General features: G+C 33.4%; 2 long non-coding RNA genes across 4 annotated transcripts; both read left to right on the top strand.

Annotated features, from left to right (window-relative positions):
• The first annotated feature begins 423 nt into the window (after positions 1-423).
• Positions 424-4,018, top strand: LOC141615139 (uncharacterized). 3 transcript variants are annotated; one of them, XR_012529656.1, is made up of 6 exons: positions 424-507; positions 695-787; positions 862-930; positions 2,127-2,173; positions 2,879-2,990; positions 3,406-4,018. It is a non-coding gene; the product is annotated as an uncharacterized LOC141615139 (long non-coding RNA). The 3 variants fall into 3 exon arrangements; XR_012529655.1 differs by having other exon boundaries at positions 883-930; positions 2,879-4,018; XR_012529654.1 differs by having other exon boundaries at positions 2,879-4,018.
• Positions 4,019-18,956: 14,938 nt separating this feature from the next.
• On the top strand, positions 18,957-19,398 carry LOC141615138 (uncharacterized). The gene is made up of 3 exons (XR_012529653.1): positions 18,957-19,046; positions 19,167-19,262; positions 19,368-19,398. It is a non-coding gene; the product is annotated as an uncharacterized LOC141615138 (long non-coding RNA).
• Positions 19,399-20,131: the final 733 nt, after the last annotated feature.

The following is a 20,131-nucleotide window of genomic DNA, read 5'->3' as shown; positions in this document are numbered from 1 at the left end:
CATAATAACACGGTGCTCCGTACTATGACTACTGTCAACTCCCTTGATTTGTTTTCCTATTTAATCCTCGTTTGCTTTTCAAAGGTTTAAATTATCAAATTTTGAGAGATTTAGCGGTTTTTATTTTAGATGTTTTTTACTTTTTCTAATTTTTTTTATTATGGTCTCTAAATAATCAAATAATAACTAAAATTAATTATAAGAATGTCAATGCTTTAGTTAGCCTTTAACTATATTATATTGTGTAGATTTAATTATTATTCCATAGATAAAAATGATAGAAACTAATGAATGTACAAATCCCATGTGGAATAAAATTAAATGTGTTAAAATGATGTGGAATAAAATTAAATGTGTTAATGTAGTCTTTTAATTATATAGTACAGATAGATAGTATAGATAGATAGATAGCAAATATGATGTCGGCAACCGTCCATTTCCTTCTCCCGCCTCCGTCAACAATCGTGAACTGGGCATCTATTTCACCAGACTCGTTCAATATCCAAGGTAAGTTACCACCTCATTATTGCTCATCACCGCTATAATCAATCTCACGCAAAAATCAAACCTCCATTTTCAGTATCTATTAATCAATCTCACACAAATCACTTCCACACACCCTTCATTTTCGACCTACTTTCAAATCCCTCAACCTTCTCTCTCTGATTTCCCTAATTCCTCTCATTTTTTATAGGGTTTTACAACAATTGTCACCATAATTCGTATATCACGGTTCCAATTATCTAGGGTTTTAACCCGATGGTGGCATAATCTTTGGCGGCCCCAGGTACCTTGATTTCTTTCGCTTCTTTTCTCTTGATTTACCTATTTCTTATAATTTTATCGGTGAAAATCGAGTAGCAACGACTGATGTTCATACAGATTCCTAAGCCGATTGTTGCGGTTTCCTATGATTTCTGAGCAGTAAAGGTAATTCCTCATCTAATTACTAACCAATTCTTGTTAGTTTTGTTTGATTTTTAGGGTTTATATGTAAGATTGTTGTTGAATGGGAGTAAATTTGTGAGTTGTAGTGCCATAAATTGTTTGAACAGATAAACTATGTAAACATTCTAATCATTCGGAGCCCATTTTGTCTGAATTATGAGTTTTTCTATGTTAATTGGTTTAGAATTCGATTTGCGCTTTTCAATTTGGCCACACGTCTGATGCATACCCTCCTTTACTAAATCTAAGCTCACGTTTTTTTTTCGTTTCAGCCTTCTAATCGTGTATGAATCAGATAGTATGTTCATTTAAATGAATTTGATACACTGGGCAGATGTCTGCAATTTTTCCTCAAGGTCATATGGATTTTTAATCTAGGGTTCATATTCTTACCTTCGCTGATTTGGTTTTCTCCAAAGTTACGGATAAAGGTTTTTGCTCTCTGATTTGCTTCAAAAAGTTGGCATTATTTATGTTAATTTTCTCTTAGATCTTGATTTCGGCTCAAGCTGTATTTTTTACACATACGATTGTTGCATGGTATCAATACGTTTATTCTGATTGTTCATGAATGAATTCTATTTAACAAAGGTGATTTTCTTATATTAGTATGTGTCTTTTATGAAGTCGTTGTGCATTTGATTTAATGTTAATCCTCCTATACTAGCATGTTTGGATGAAACATACTGAAAGACCAGCTACTAATTACACTACATGATCAAATCATCCTAACCTCTATTATATGTTCCTGCATACACTCGCCTTCTTGTATTATAATAACCATATTTTATCACTGAGACATGTCTATCACTTGAACTATGCCAAATGAATGAGAACAGATGGGATCATTTCGAATAGTTTTTTCAGTTGCTTATGTAGGAAGTGGTTTCCCCATTGCTTAGTTATTCTATATCTTTCTCATCTTCCAAACATTGTACCGTACTTACTTTTAATTTTTGAATTACTTCTGAAGCCCCTTATACAGTTATACTCCAATGCGTCAGAACATGTTGCAACTTAGATTTACTCCTTAAAGTGATACTCGCCCATTTCTACTGACTTTTCAGTTACTTGAATTGATCTTTATAAGCTAATTGCTTCATAATTTAGGTGTTGACTATAGATATATCGATTTAAGATATTTTAATTAAATATTTTATGGCTTTATTTAATTGCAGAAGGATTGAAGATAAGGGCTACAGTGCAGAGGTAGCTAGATTTGACGGTGAGTTTTTTTTTCCTCTCTAAAGTTTGATAATTACCAATCACCATCTTACCTACAATGCATATTCACATCAGTTGGTCAATCTTTCTTGGTGCCTCCTTTATTTTGTCTATGTTCTCTAATGGCTATGCAGCTTGTGTAAAAAGAAAGTTCTCTGGCTGTTCTCTAACCTTTTTAGAGCTATAGATGATTTTTTTTTTTTCAGTATTAAAGAAAGTTGTAAATATTATTCCACCTAAATAATTTGGAGAAGGAAAAGCTAGTCAACCTAGTCAGGCTTGGACTTGGATGCCTTACCATTCCGTATGGTCATATCATTATAGTTTACAAGCTTTTCATGTTAGTCCTTTACCGAGTTTTTGTGGGACTATATTATGTCAAAACCTTAAAAGCCTACCTTAAAGCTACACTTCTAAAAACTTGCATAGTATGATATATTGATATGATCAATGGTAACATAGTCTTATCTAAGTATTGTTTAAACTTAAAAATGTATAAGCGTGCTGCAGCTATTAAAATAACTCAGAAAGTGTAGAATTGTATCAAAGAGATTTTGGCTGTTGGCTTCATGTGATTTCTCTAAAAGCGTAAATTATTTGCTAACCATATGGTCTGGATGACTGTTGCCTTATTTCTTTACTTGAAGATATTAGTGGTTTTATTGCCTTTGTATGATCTGTTAATTAATGGTTTGTTACTCTTTAGACAGAAATATGCTCTCTGAGTCTGATTAAAATGGATGCTTCAATCATAAAATGAGCACTCAAGAAATGCCAGATCTTTTGAAAGATGAAATAATCTCTGAGCAACAGACCAGGTAGCTAGCTTGACTTCCCTTAAAGAGTAATTGCTTGACTAGTCAGACATGAGCAATGTTTCTTTTTAGCCGTGCTTATATTTTTACTCATTGGGGACATTACATTCCTCTATGGAGGAGTTTCTCTTTTGATAAGATTAAGTAACTTGTAGGAAGGAGGTACTTTTAAAAGGAACAATATTTCGAGAGAAGCCGATAGTATTATTTCTTCTAGTAGGCAATGACGGGATTGAATTTATGACATATAAATCAGAACTTCCTTTCCTATGAGCATTTCTTAGAAATGAAAGTGTGTGCCTTGATATATATATGTACACTCGAGCTTAATCTATGGTTGAAACTTTAATGGTGTCATTGTGTGAAGATTGATTCATTTGTTATCAATTTTTTTGCTCGTTCTTTTGGGAACATTCAGTTTTTTGGTCTGGAAAGCCAAAAGAGAGTTACAGAATCTTATGTTGTGGTCATCGGTCTCGGAGGGGTTGGTAGTCAAGCTCCATCAATGCTTTTGAGATCTGGACTAGAGAGGCTACTGCTCGTGGATTTTGACCAGGTTTTTGGCTGTCTATATCTATAACTAATAGCTTAATTAGGGACTTTTTTTTTAGCTTCTTCCATGTATGTTGGAAACAAAAAAATAAGCCAGGAGATTACCATTAGGCTGATTATGATTGTTCATGAATGCATTCTTTTTAACAAGGTTGATTTTCTTATATTAGTACGCGTCTCTTATGAAGTCATTGTGATGCTGATCATAAGGTGGATCGATAGTTCACTATTTATATTGTCTTATGTTGATTTTAATAATGCTGAGGTTGTTTTTCTTACTACTGGTTTTCTAAATTTATTATTGGAGATTCAACAATGTTAATTGACAAGATAAAAGATGTTAAAGAGGTGTGGGCTATCAAAATTTTAGAGAACATGTAATGTTGATTAGTTTATTAACTAAGGCGTGTATGTGATTATTTATACACTTGGATGTATATTTTTTTAAACATCAGCAATACTAATTTGTTGGGTCGGACGATACAAAAGTTTGTTGGTTGTCATCCTCTTGTATGTATTGTTTGTTCATTTTGCTATTTGGATCGTCAAATCTCTAGGATATTGCTACCAAAATTTTGGTAGCAATTTTTATTTTTTAAAAAAAAAAAAAAAAAAAAAAAAAAAAAACTATTTATCGTGGCGGTTATTCACCAAACAACCGACGTTATAATTACCTTTAAAGACGGTTCTGTACTAACATCCGGTGTTATAATTACCTTTAGTGGTGGTTCTGTTACAACCACCATCGTCATAGAAAACATGTAGTGGTGTAATGATATTATTGATATACCTATGGTGGCGGTTTTCAAACAATAATTGTCACTATAGTTGAGTTATAATGGCGGTTCTTGTCTACAACCGTCGTTTTATATAAGTCTATAACGACGATTTTGCTTCATAACCGCCACTATAGGCGAGCTATAGTGGCGGTTGTACAACCGCCGCAAAGTATAAACAACCCTGTGATAGACGGCGCACCCAAAATCTGTAAAAATCGCCACAAAAAGGTCATTTATGACCGTCATTATAAGGGTTTTTTCTACTAGTGAATTGTATATGACATAGTTTACAATTGTTATTCATTTATTCATATGTAGTTCATTAAACTTGTTATTAATATATAATGTTTTTTAATTATAATTACGATTTTATTGTCTTGGAATACCGAGATGATAACATCCTCTTATTACCTTACCCGAATAAGAATGGGACTCATGCATATGGTAGACCGCATCACATGGTATGCTGGCTAATCACAACATGGCTTTATTTTGATAATCCACTAGACTATACCCACGTGTCAAACAGTGACCTACCTTACAAAATAGGGCTCACATAAGTTACCTGCGATGATGCGATCCACATGAACTTGACAATTGCATATCTTCATTTATTTGCAATTTGGAATGTTGTAAACTTATTGACAGACGGTCGATTGGCACTTGGCAGTTGATCATGTCTGCCCTATTTTGGATCTGCACAAAAGCGTCAGATACCTAGAATTTTAGAAATTTTCGTTTGGATTCTCGTCCGGTCTCGCGGTTATTGTGGATCATAAATTCATACAGTACTTTAATTTAATCTCTATCTATATGCACGGTATTCATAAAGTTTTACTTTTTAGTGTATTATTAGTTTTAATTCCATGGAAATTGCACGGTTACAGTTTCATGTGTTGTTATTTTTGAATAATGTTAAAAATAATGATTAGCCGTATTTAAGATTTTTGATTTGTAATATACTTTCATATGCAATTACGTACTGAATATGTACATAAGTATATGACCGACGTACTAAAAATATTGTAATATTAACAACACAGTTTATATTCAAACACAATGAACCTATATAAATTTGAAATATCATAACGCTGTTACAATATACAATCATAAGTAAATGGTAATACAAAAATCTCAAAATTTTCTTCATTATATATACATTTTTCATTGTCATAACTCACTCATAAATTAGAGTTGTCAACCCATTTTCACTTTTGATGCAACGTATTGTTAAAACATGTGTAAACAACTAAACACTAATCTTGGAAAATAGCAACCCTATTATCATATACAGCCAAATAACCGTTTTATTAGGCAAGATTATACATTTTAAGGTAAATTTTGTAGTTTTAATTATTATAGTCGTTGCTTCAGGCCCAAACCCCATCATGATCGTCCCCAAAGCCTGTCATTACTCGTATTTTTGTGAATGTTAAGTAATCTATATGGTATTTTTCTTTTGCAATTTCAATACCCCATTTTTAATCGTGTCATTATTATTTGGAGTGATTTTTTCAAATAATATTTATGTGCAGCTTTACTCATAAACTCTTGAATAGTTACTTTTTACAGTAATTAAAATTTTCATTCATGAATTTTCATGCTAGAATTTTGTTGTATTTTTTATTTCGTATTTTTGTCATTTTGTTCTTTTTGTTGCTTTAAATCAACTTTTGAGAATAGTTCTTATTTTTAATATTTTTGGTATGCTGATATTGATATGATAATCGTTAAAAATATTGATGGTAAGTGTATGTTGATGTTATTTATATTCAAAATTAAAAATGTATATAACTTTATTTGATGTACTTGATATAGTTTAACTAACATTTTTGGTCATATTGTTCCAAAAATTCTTTAAAGTAACTAATTTTAGAATGTCATTTATCTGATTTACTTGATTTGTTAAAAATGAAAATAATACTAATGAACGTACAAAATATTTGCTAAGTTGTAAACACGGATGTAAAAGTCAACCAAAACAATTAATTCTCATGTATTCTCAACATGGCCCACCATTACTGATTTTTTGCGAAAATGAAAAAAGAAAAAAAAAAAAAAAAACTGCATATGATGACGTGGGTTAATGAGGATGCTTTAAATGTTCTTGTATTAATAAAGATAAGATTTGTGAAATTTAAATTGAAAATTCATCTATTTTTCATGTTTCTCATCATTGTATTTTGATTTGATAAATAAAAAATTAAATCGTAAGAAGTCATGAAATAAGTGTTTTTTTTACCGAGAAATTAATGACGTTACTTTATAAATATTTACTAATAACATATTTTTTTAGAGGAAACTTTTTATCATAAATAATCAATGAATTTTTATCATAAAGTTTTTAAGAAAAAAAATAAATAATTTCTTTATCATAAAAAAACGGAGATAAATTTATGCGGAATGTGAAATATTGAATGTTATAAATATTCAAATCTAAAAGATTATGCCCATTTATAACCCGCCATGTAAATCTCTACTCCCTACATTTCTTTATATATGACATTTTTCATTTACGAGGTAAGTCTTTGACTTTAATATTTACAAAAATATATTTGTTTAAAAAATATAAAAATGGTACCATTAAATTCCTTACGAAAAACTCTTTCATATGAGTGTACATATCATAATATTTAATCTTATATTTTAAGAGATATTGATGCGAGAAGGGAGTGTCTCGAAATGTGAGAAAGTCATATATAAAAATACATAGGGAGTATATTATATGTTAAAAATACAAAACCCTATTCTAGGAAACATGTTTTAGGCGGGAAAATTTGGAGTTTCACCTATTCATTTAGTAAATAGGGGATTCATCAACCCCTAAACTTTACCATCAAGTCTACAATAAGTCTTGTTTCAAATGGATTGAAATAAAACGATCCCAATGTTACCATTTTTTAAATAGAATGTAACCATTTAATCAAAATGTTATAACTAAAGTTGTCAATGGTAAAATTTTATAAGCAAATAATAAACATTTTATCGTAAAATGGCTACATTTAGTTTGTTTTATTTCAGACGGAAAATAGCCCGGCTAAAATAAGAATTTGCATTAAGCCTATTTTTAAACTCTTCTTATATTTCATTTTTTAGAAACATTTCTTCAATCTAGCTTTTGATCATTACCCTTTTTAAGATTTAACTTTATTTGTTCTTTATTTTAGCTTTAAAAGCTATACTTAGTCATTCATCTTAAGGGCATTAACAATAGACAAACCCTAAATGAGGTTTGTCTAATGACACATCACTCAACATACAAACCTTTCTAACAACAAACCTCAATACAACAATAGACAAATCTCTTAAATATAGACAAAACTCATAAAAGTATACTACACGGGCCCACTATCATTCACAACCAAAAACACAAACCTGTATACAAAATTGTAACCATTCTCATCTATGAACCTCAACCCCCATTCCTAACAATAGAGAGGTTTGTCAACAAACCTTGTGAACAAACCTCTAAAAAGTACATAAACCTTTGTTGACAAACTTTTATTATTGATGCCCTAAGAATAAAGGGTTAATTAAAAAGTTAGAAAGTTTATTAGAACTTTCTTTTCAGTTTCGTTATCATGTTTTAATTTGATTATAGCAAAATATTGTTAACTATTATGTTCAGAGGTTTTCTCTATGCCTGACTACTTTCGTTTTTAGTCTTTAACTTCCCTGTTCTTGTGAGTTTGTGTGCTTTCTCTACAAGTATTCCATTCTTTCATTTGTGTAAGTTTGGATCTGTAGAGCTTTCTTCTTTGTTATTTACGGATTGTTTTTTTTTTCTCTTTTTTTTTGGGCTTTAAATATACCTTCTTTCTTTTGAGAGATTTCTTTTGAAGCTTTAAAGTTGTCTTCTTTTACATTAATACTAGGTAGTATCCCGCGCTTCGCGCGACCTGTTTTAAAATTCTATTATTATAATTGAAGAAAAATAATACGAAGTATAATTTATATACGACCTTTAATATTTTTACTCATAAATAAAAATAAAATTATTTTTCTCAAATTTATTTTTTTAAGGTTTAACTTCAATGTTTTAAAATAAAATACATAAATTTTAATTAAAACTAATAAGTGGTAATTAATTATGCATGATCCAACGTTTTATAAATAAATTTGTGACTGATCAAACATCATATTAATTAAAATAAAATTTATTCAAATAATGCAACAATCAACATTAAATTCTCAAATTATATGATCATTTCACGATACGTTATGTTCCAAATCAATTAATATTTGTTCAAAATGATGAATATAATTTATGTAATTTTTAATTTTTTATGTATAACATGTGATATTTATATATCAAATATATAGGGTCCAAACTCAACTTATTCAAATGTAGAATGTGATAATTCTACTACTAAGTATTTTTTTTTATTCTTTCCTTTTTTTAGGCATTTTACTTAATTTCTTCCCATTTTTTATCTAGTTAACTTATTCGTTGTTAATCTGTTATATTATACACTATGTTATATTTTTTTTGTTTTAAGTGGTCTATAAGACGTGGATATTATCAAAACTTGTTGTATATATATTGTTGATTTTATAAAAGAAAATGAAATAAATTTAAATATTTTATTATTATTTCATAATCTTACTCTTTTAGAAAATTTTTTGACCAGACTGAGTTATGAAAATTTGAATACAACAAATAAAAGTGGATGATCATTACAAACGGAAAGAATAGTGTATCTACAAAATAACCATATGTTTTTGTTAAGATTGTGTTCTGCCTAATAGTATTTCTTGCGATTTATGAATTAAACCCCGTTAGATTTTTTTTTTTTGAATAATTAGATCAACCTTTTAATTAATTATATTCTATAGCTTATAGGCAAAATTATCATGGGCTACTTTTTCAAAAGAAAGAAAAATCCATGCGCTCATCCAATCGGCTTACATAATCTAACCCTTTGTCAATTTGTAGCTAGAAAAATCAAGAATTCTTGAAAACGAACTCAACTCCGTCGCTTCCTCGCTTTCACCATGGCCCGAGATCCGTATTTGTCACCTGCTTTTGCTCTACTCATTTCAAATTTAGTACACACTCTCTACCAATTTGACTACCTCCTCAAAGATCAAACTACATACTTCAATTAATTTGAGTCGTCTTGTGGAGGTGAACTCGGATATCTTCACACTCTCTTATTTTTAGTCGGTTGCTCAATAATCAAAGAGAGGCTTGTTATTATGAGCAGTAATATAATTATATCATAGGTATAAACATACATTAACAATGGAAAAGCTTTGCTTTTTTTTCATATATAGATACGTAAAGAAACTCAACTCAGCCCCAATTTGCAATTTTTTGTATGAGAATTCAGAAGAGAGAAGCTTTTATGTACACATATATAGTATTATAGTGCATGTACATTGAGTATGAACAATGTAGTGGATTCAGATTTGAGAAATTTTTGTGTTCAACATGAAGTTTGTACATTGAACATACCTGTATTTGACTTCGATTATTATTATGTACTCCGTACTTTGTATCTTGGAAATATACAATTGTCGACATTTGCAGAATACGGAGCGTGGAGCGTGTGCTTATAGTTTAGTGCTAATAATATGATCTTGAATCTATAGTTAGTGGCATTTCAATAATTATAAGTACATCGAACATATATTGTTGTATTGGGTGAAGAAACAAAGGCAATACGCGTATGTTCATGTTAGTTGCATACAATTAATTTCTTATAGTTACTGAACTATGGTTAGATACAATTATTTGAAGTTTGAAAGATATTCGTAAATGGATGAATTTCTTAAGTTAGTGTTTGGAAAAACGTAATTCATTTCATTTTCATGATTTTAATTGTAAAAATTAAAATGTTTGAATTCAATTCCAAAAGTTCACTACTACAAATACAGGCAACTACAACGGCCCTTTAACAACGCTTATTCACGAAAAATCATCAAAACACGTTGTAGAATTTATACCGCGAACTTTACCAAAATTAATTACAACGGTTCTGTGTTGCTAACCGTTGTTATTGGTTTTAACAACAGGTTATACTTGAAAAACCGTTGTTAATATAAAAATTAATAACAACGGTTGAATCTGTAATAAATTTTAACCGTTGTTAATAATTTGGCGCAAAATTATGAAAAGTAATCACAACGGTTATATTAGAACCCGTTTTTAATACTTTTTAACAACGGTTTCAGACTGAATAACCGTTGTTATTCATGTTATGAAAATCTTAAGAATGAACAACAGATTGCTTTATTCTGCTATACGCTAAAAAATACAAACACAAGCTAATACGTCGTACTGCTACTATATCATCCTCCATTCCTCCTTGATCGTCTCTCTGTCTTCATCTCCGTCACTGTTGTCGCCATCTTCTCTCCCTCATCGTGTTTATCAATCAGGTATATATATGTTTCTTAGCAACGCTTATAGATATAGGATTTTTTGGGTTATTATCTAATTTGTTGATAATTTAGCTTAATTGCTTTCCTGAATTTCGTTTATTTGTTTGCCTATTATTGTATTTTCTGAATTAGTTGCCTATTATTACGAATGTAGAATAATGACACGAACTTGGATGATTGATGCAAATATGAGTGACCGCACCTACAAGGATGGTTTAGCTGAATTTTATGAATTCGTTTCGAACAATTTGAAAGGTTCTTCTAGTATTGCATGTCCTTGTGAAAGATGTGGTAATATTAGCTATATGGCTTTTTGGACGTTAAAATACACCTAGAAAAGTGGAGATTTAGTCGATCCTATACACGTTGGATTTTTCATGGGGAATCATTAGAGGAAGAGAATAACTCTGAAGAAGATGATGTTGAGGTACACGAAAGGCTAATCGATGATCCCGAGTTTGCCGAGTTTTTGAGTTGGAAGAGTTGGAAGTAGAGAAGTTGAATGTTGGGTCTATAGATAATGAAGAGAATGATGATGAGTCGATTGCTTTTGAAGATGTAGGGGATGACACTAGTAATTGGGATGACCTTAACAACATGTATGAGAAGTTGTGTGAGTCCGAAGCACCCTCGTATCCTGGTTGTAAGTGCACAAAAATGTGTTTTGTGGTGAAGTTGTATAATATCAAGGGGGCAAATGGGGTGAGTGACACGTGTTTCACTAGTTTTTTAGCCTTGATAAAGGAGTTGCTTCCTGATGGTAATGTTCTACCTGTTAAGACATATGTGGCGAAAAAACTAATAAGAGGAGTGGGTATGAAATATGAGAAAATACATGCATGTCCAAATGATTGCATATTGTATCGGAAATTATATCAAAACTTAACCAATTGCCCTAAATGTTTGTTGTGGCGTTATAAGGATAAGGAAGGGATCCCGGCTAAGGTGTTGTGGTATTTTCCATTGATACCAAGAGTCATAAGGATTTATGCGAATCCCGGTGATTCAAAAATGTTAACTTAGCATGAAACAGGAAGAATAAATGACGGAAAGCTAAGACACCCGGCAGATGGTATGCAATGGAAATCGTTCGACGCTAAGTATCCCGAGTTCGGCAATGAACTTAGAAACTTACGTCTAGCGCTGTCCACTGATGGAATGAACCCACACGGAAACATGAGTAGCCAACATAGTACTTGGCCAGTTGTGTTGGCTATTTATAACTTACCTCCATATGTGTGCATGAAAAGAAAGTATTTGATGTTGTCGTTGTTAATTTCCGGTCCTAAACAACCTGGAAATGATATAGATGTATATTTGGAACCTCTTCTAGATGATTTGCGATTGTTGTGGGATAGTGGGATAGAAGTATTTGATGCATATAAGAACGAAACTTTCAATTTGAGAGCGATGTTATTGTGTACAATAACTGACTATCCGGCTTATGGCGACCTTTCTGGGCACACAGTTCATGGGAAAGAGGCTTGTCCATTGTGTGGGGAGGATATCGAGTCTGAATACTTGAAGTCTTCTCGTAAGTATGTGTATATGGGAAATAGGAGGTTCTTGTATCATGACCATTGTTATCGCAAGATGCAGAAAGCATTCAATGGAAGACAAGAACTTCGTCAACCTCCTAGAATTTTGAGTGGGCATGAAGTTTATCAGAAAGTACAGCATATTGAGATAGATTATGGGAAGAAGAGCGGCTCTAAATTGTCTACTCGTGGGTATAAGAAAAGATCCATATTTTTTGATAAACTTCCATATTGGCCTGACCTGGAGGTCAGGCATTGCCTCGATTTCATGCACATTGAGAAAAATGTCTGTGATAATATTATCAATACCCTTCTCAATGTTCCTGGTAAAACAAAGGATAATGCCGCAGCTAGGGAAGATATGAAAATGATGGGTATTAGACTAGAGTTGGCACCACAGAAGAGAGGTAATCGTATATTTTTACCGCCAGCAGCTTATACCCTTTCACGGAATGAGAAAAAAGAGTTCTGTGCATGCTTGAATGGAATTAAAGTGCCACATGGTTATTCGTCGAATATCAAAAGCCTAGTGTCGATGCAAGACCTAAAACTCACCGGTTTAAAGTCACATGATTGTCACACTTTGATGCACCAATTACTACCTGTGGCTACTCGTTCAATTTTACCTGAAAACGTAAGATATGCTATAACTAGATTCTGTCTCTTCTTCCAGTCCATATGCGAGAAAGTCATCGATCCCGATGACGCGGATTCATTGCAGGACTTCGTTGTAACCTCTCTTTGTCAGTTGGAAAAGTATTTTCCACCCTCTTTCTTCACTATCATGATTCATCTGACCATTCACTTGGTTAGGGAGATTTTGTACCTTGGGCCCGTGTACTTGAGATACCAGTATCCTTTCGAAAGATTGATGAAAGTCTACAAGGACTATACATCTAATCGGTATCGTCCGGAAGGTTGTATTGCTGAACGCGCTATTTTAGACGAAGCTCTTTCATATTGTTACGCTCATCTCTCCCCTAAGGAGTTGATTGGCGTTCCTAAGAATCGTCATAGTGACTGGATGACCGGAAAAGGTATTAGGGGCCGGGTTGAAAAAATTGTGACACGTGAAATGTTGCATTTAGCACACACGTATGTGCTAAACAACGAAGATGAGGTGCAACCTTATATTCAACAACACAAAGATGAGCTCAAATACGATCACCCAAACAAGACCGAGAAGTGGATTGCGAACGAGCATACGAAGACGTTTGCAGAGTGGTTTAGGAATATTGTCTTAGAGTGTACGGATCAAACTGGTGATGACATCTCTCCTAGGTTACTACGTCTTGGTTTAGGTCCAAATGCCAGGGTCACCTTTTACAACAGTTTTGCCATTAATGGATATACTTTTTACACCCGCGAGCAAGATGAGCTGAGCACAATGCAAAATAGTGGTGTGAGTTCTGAATTTGAGGCAATGCACTTTGCTACTTCAAAAGATAAAACGCCTATTTGGGGAAAGTGCCTTTATTATGGTGTTATTCAAGAAATATTGGTACTAGATTACATTGATTTCACCATGCCTTTGTTTCGATGTAACTGGGTTGATAACAACATCCATTGTGTCCGAAAGGATAAGATGGGATTTACGTTGGTCAATCTGGGTAAGGTTGGCAATAATAAGGATGATCCTTTCATAATGGCATCCCAAGCTAAACAAGTGTTCTATGTCACCGATCCTATGGATAAGAAGTGGTCTGTTGTACTGTCTATAAGGAGTACAAGGAGTAGTCCATCCGATAATGGTGATGATGATCATGATGTCGTTTTTTAGGGAATGGATCACTCTACCACTGTATCTTATTTCGACGATGTTGACACTGATCATGAGGACACTGAAAGCATCTATATGCGTGATGACCATGGTGAAGGTATTTGGGTTAACGAAGAAACTATGACATCCAAGAAACGTCCCCGATCCTGAGATAGTTCATCAGGACACAGTGATATGGACGACCAACATTTTGAGTCATTTTCAAACCAATAATTTGATGGTTTAATTTATTGGTGAATCAATAATGGTCATTGTTAAATAAAAATTCCCAAATTTGCATGGCATGGTAAATCCTGTAGCTTAGATATGCGATGTATGCATGCATCTTTGGTGTTGTCTTATGTTCTTGATCTTATTATTAGATGTGGATCTTTGGTGTTGAAATTTATGAATAATGTTGCAAAGTATATGGTGCTTCATTATTTGTTACACTATGTATATATTGTTACAGGTTTGGACTGTAATGGAATTACAGTAATTTAAAAAAAAAAAAAGGTTCAACAATAACAACGGTTATATTTAAATTACCCGTTGTTAATACTTTCAACAACGGTTATAGTTACATTACCCGTTGTTATTACAATCAACAACGGTTATAGTTAAATTACCCGTTGTTATTACTTTCAACAACGGTTGTAGTACCCCTACCCGTTGTCATTGATTTTTTTGACATATTTCATTTTGGCGCAAATTTGGTGAAAATATATTACAACGGGTATATTTTAACCGTTGTAATAAAGTTTTGACAACGGTTGACTTATATTGACCCGTTGTTATTAACATATAACAACGGTTTTCCTTTTAGAACCCGTTGTCAATAGTCTGTCTTAATAAAAAACTAATTTACAAACACATACACACACAACACCAGTTCAACCGTTGGTATCCTGAGTTAATTCTTCTCTCTTACTCGCTTTCTACATTCTCGTTGCCGGCCGTCGCCCAATTTTCGACGCCCAGATTCCGTTGCCTTCCCTTATCATCCTGCTCGTTCTCTTTATCATCATCATCATCAGGTATGTTCACTTTAATTTTGTGTTTCGTCATTTGGGCTTTAAGACGATCATCTTTTTTCTTTTTCATGCATCTGTTTGTTTTTCGTCTTCTTTGTTATATTTATCATCCCGCATCATCTACTTCACTCCTCTTATTAGGGTTTAGGATTTTGGAAGCTCAATCTGTTGTTTTAAATTTTCATTCCTATCAGGGTTTAGGATTTTAGATAATACTCTGCATGTACGTTGTTAAGTTGTTCATTTCCTATATCATTCATATTTGGGTTTTAGGATTATCAAGGGTGAAAAACGGAAAAGAAGTCAAAAGAATAATAAGCCTGAGGATAATAAGCCTGGTGAGAGGGGTGCTACGAAGTGCCAGAAAGTCCTTGCAGCTATAGTCGCTAAAGAGCCGATGGAAATAACATGGATCTCGAAGGGTTTCCTTACTGGTCCAAATGCGGGTTATTTCTCCAGTTGGATTGGATGTTGCACAAGACAGTTTGTGCCTATCGATTTAGATGATGTTAGAAGTTTGAATCCAAAATTGGCGGAGTTATACTTGGCTCGTGTAAAGGAAGGCTTTATTATACCCGATGAAAGCCATGATAAGTATTTAATGCATAAGGCAGCGGATGTCCACAGGCAGTGGAGGTGTGACGTTGCTAGGGATTGGTTGTATGTGGACAAGGAAACGGGGGAGATGCGTAAGAGCCCACCGAAAAACAAGTGTCCCACCATCAGTCAGGAACAATGAGATCTTTTCAAAAAGATGAGAACTACTGAGAAGTTTCAGGTTAAATATCCTCGCCTTTTAACGATTTACCTATCATTTTTTTTAATTAATGAGTCCTTTATATAATCTTTTTATTATCTCATCTACTTGCGCTTTTATATAATTATTTGAAGGCCGTTAGCAGAAGAAATCGTGCTAACATTTCATGCAAGAAGGGGAAATGGTATGGTTCTCGAGGCGGTTACAAAAAGATAGAAGAGAACCTCGTAAGTAGCATGTGTTATTCCCCTGTGAGACTTTATTTTTTTAATCACACTTGAACTTGCATTGATACACATTTACATGTATAAATGTTACCATGTTAATGTGTAGGTGGCAAAGGGAGTGAAAGAGGTGGATCGGCATGTAACTTATAAAGAAGGGCACACGCCTAAAGGATCCCGGTCGCGTGACAAATATGATGAGGAAGTGTTGGCCAACATAGTAAGCATTATTTTATTAAGACGAGTTCATTACTAACTTTATTATTTTAGTCACAAATATAATTTGAAGTTTATTTAATATATTATAGGACAACGTTTTGAAAGAGGTAGAAGAAGGGAAATTCACTCCCAGTGGTCGTAATGACGTTCTTGCTAGAGCGATCGGCCGACCCAAACATCCAGGTCGTTTGAGGGGCGTCCCGTTACAGGTTGGAGTAACGAAATATTATGGGACAACTGCCCCGATAAAGAAGAAAAGGAAGACTAAGTATGAGAAGGCTGACATGGTACCATTTATTCTATTATTTTCATTTAAGTTCAATTCACATGTTATTGTTGGGATAAAAATTGCTGACACATTACATTCTTGGCACGCAGCTTCAGTTAATGGCATCCGTACTACTAAAGTTGAATGCTGGAGGCAAGCTTTCCGAAGAAGAAGTGAAGATGATGGAGGATGTCATTTGTAAAGGGGGTAATAAGGTACAACAGATTGGTCAAGAGGCCGAGAACAGTACTACCTTGGCAATACATGCTGAGAAGGAAGTATCGGTCAACGAGATTCAGAAAGATCAGGTACCTAATGCTTTTGAAGCTGTAACAACTAAAGCCGATCAGGTACCACCTAATACTTCCTTATTTTTCTTCTCTTTCTTTTTTTGGCTAAGATCAGTGGGTGTGTTCCCTGCCAACTCTAATGCTATAACTTCTGACATCGTGCCATTGGTTAATTTTATTAGGTAAATAATGGGTCTGAAAAGGAGATGCAACTTGAGAAGACGGCTGATGGAAAACAGCATACATCCCCTTCAAGTCAGTTCCCTGTTTTCAGTAAGGTATGCATACATGAAGTGTTTAATTAGTTAAATTTATATGAATTCTATTAAATTTTGGGATATAATAATGTATGTGTATATTCTTCAGGCCGTAAACAAGAGGGTAGTAGTTATTCTTGCTGACCCTAAATTCGAAAATCCAAATGTGCGTGTTGGCCGGGGTCTCGTAGAAATGCACACCAAATCAGCCGCGGTAACTGTAGTAGTTCATGGCGAAAAACTTTTGCCGAATCATAGAAAAGTAGAGATAACTACAGTCTTTCCAGGCCATGAAAACTGTCAACTGCCTGTCCCAGTTCGTGACGACATTACCATTCTGGGAGATGCGGTTGGAAGTTTCATCCAATGGCCTGAAACTCACATCTACTAGGCTCGGTTGTCTCTGCCTCAGAAGCCGATAGCAGTTGGGGTTAGAAGAAATACCTTTATATATATGTTACATTTTTAATTGTTGAATGTTTTTATATGTTAAATTTATATGTTATTTTTTTTTGTAGGGAATAAAAAAGCCGGCTTTGGCGGGTAAGCCTAATGTCCGGGGACTTGATGAGGTATTTAATTAACTTCTCCATTTTTATGAAAACCTCCCATTAATTTTTTTTGTTTCTGTATTTCTAAAAAGCATGGAAATTTTTTGTATGTGTAGGGAACAGAAAAGCCGGTTAAGGCGGATAAGCCTAAGTCCCCGGACATGCCAACTATCTCGTCCAGACAACAACTTGATGAGATATTTAATTAACTTCTCCATTTTTTTAAAAACCTCGCTCCCTTAATTATATTTTGTCTGTATTTCTAAAAAGCATGCATGGTAATTTTGTGTAGGGGACAAAAAAGACTGATAAGCCTAAGTCCTCAGTCATACCTGCTACTACTACCTCATCATTGAAAGAGCAGGTTGACGAGGTATTTAGTTAAGTACGCTTTTATTTTTATTACTCCAACTAGGATATGTTACCATTGGATTTTTTATTATTTTAATTATCTACATGTGTAGGCTGGTGGTAGTAGCACAAAATCAAAGAATCATTATTTCCCCGACCTGAAAGATGTTAGGAGTTTAAACTCCACACAATAAACTGGGAAGGATTACATGCAAAAAGTAAGAACGGCGACGATGAGGAAACTGCATGAGGAGGCTTGCCGTCGCATAGCCACCGAGCAATTGATAGTTATTCCGCTCGAGGAGGATATTCTAGGGGTTGAGCGCGAAGCACTTATGTCATGGGATATGCTAGCCATTTGGGCTGGCCTAGACCAGATTGATGTGGCACACCTATTTGTTTGGATGAAGTAAGTTTCTTAATAAATAATTTCATATTCTAATATTCGTTCTGACTACTAGATAGTGTTTTAAATACCGGAATTAATACCGTAATAATGTAGGATATTGAAATTGAGAGTGATCCCGAGAAGAAGATTCCAGTTGATCAATCACACGGATTCTGTGCCCCTATGTTTTATCTTTATTTATTCGGATTTCTCGTTCAAGATCGAGTAGATTATATTGCTCAAAGAATTGGCGACAACCAAGAAGTGATTTTTGCCGCTTATAATGAAAAAGGGTAATAAACAAATTAATATTACGTTTCCCCCTACAATTGCATTTTCATAACTAATATATGTACTTGTTAATAATGATGATGTCTCTTGATGTAGGACTCATTGGGTGCTAGCAGCCATCATGCCGACAAAGAAGAAAGTTTTTTGGTTGAACTCTTTACATAATCCACCAAGCGAGACTTTTAAGCGCTTGATTAATAAGTAAGTTTATAATACTGATTTATTTATAATAACATTAAGTTTCAATTTTTATTTATAGAAAAAAGTTTATTTTTGTCCCTAAAAAAATGAGTGTCTGCCTCTTTTTTTTTTTTTTTTTTTAAAAAAAGAGCCTTTGAGAAGAGAAGAGCTAACGAGCAGGATCAACCCACTAAAGATTCTGATGATGGCCCTGATTTTATTACGATAACAGGGGTACGTGCTCAAATACAATACATTAAGTGCAAAAATCTGTGTTTAATACTAATACAATACCTAAAGTTCAAGATTCTGATGTGAGCCTTCTCTCGTCTGTTTGGTTTTATGTAATAATAGGCCCCTCGCCAGCCGGATAGCATACAATGTGGATACTACGTTTGTCGGTTCATGTTGGAGATTATTAGGCGAAGATATATCCTTATTCCAGAAAAGGTTAGTAATTTAATAATGTGTTACGTTTATTACTTTTTTGATGTTGCTATGCAGTATTTGATGTTGTTACAATAATGTCTTGTCTTTAATTTGTTTTTTCCGCAGTATGTAATCAACCCGTCACCAGAGATTCAGCAATACTCAAGTGTAGATATAGACGAGGTAAGGGACATGTTGGGCAAATACGTCTTAGAAAATAGAAATGCATGATACTCAGAGTTTAGATCAGCTTATTAGTAAATTTTTTGTTGAAGTTAGGGAATGATTAGTTCATGTAAATTTAACTCCTTGTAAGTATATATATATATATATATATATATATATATATATATATATATATATATGATCTTTCATTGTTGTGGTTGAATTGAATCTATTGAGTTCGATGAACCCAACCGTGATTTATCTTTGTCTTGGTCTTTGGTATATGGTCTTCTTTGATATATGCGAGTTTTTGAATGGCATGAAACAAATTTAATTTTTAAAAACATTAGGAGTTCGTAATAAAAACGGTTACTAAAAAAAAGCCGTTGTGAAGACCTTTCACAACGGTTACTAAAAACAAAACCGTTGTGAATACCTTTCACAAATACCGCGCATAATATTCAACAACAGGTTTTAAACGAAGAACCGTTGTTAAAAGTCTTCACAATTTTGGAGGGAAAGTTACAACAACGGGTTTTAAACTAAGAACCGTTGTTACTACAAATTTCAACAACGGGTATGTATCATATACCCGTTGTTAAAAGTCTTCACAATTTTGGAGGGAAAGTTACAACAACGGTTATTAAACTAAGAACCGTTGTTATATTATTCCCACCAAATTTTTGAAACACTTTCCACAACGGCTTACACGCTAAAACAACGGC

Source organism: Silene latifolia, chromosome 11, assembly GCF_048544455.1.
Source record: "Silene latifolia isolate original U9 population chromosome 11, ASM4854445v1, whole genome shotgun sequence".
NCBI lineage: Eukaryota > Viridiplantae > Streptophyta > Magnoliopsida > Caryophyllales > Caryophyllaceae > Silene > Silene latifolia.
This window is presented reverse-complemented; position numbering and strand designations above follow the sequence as displayed.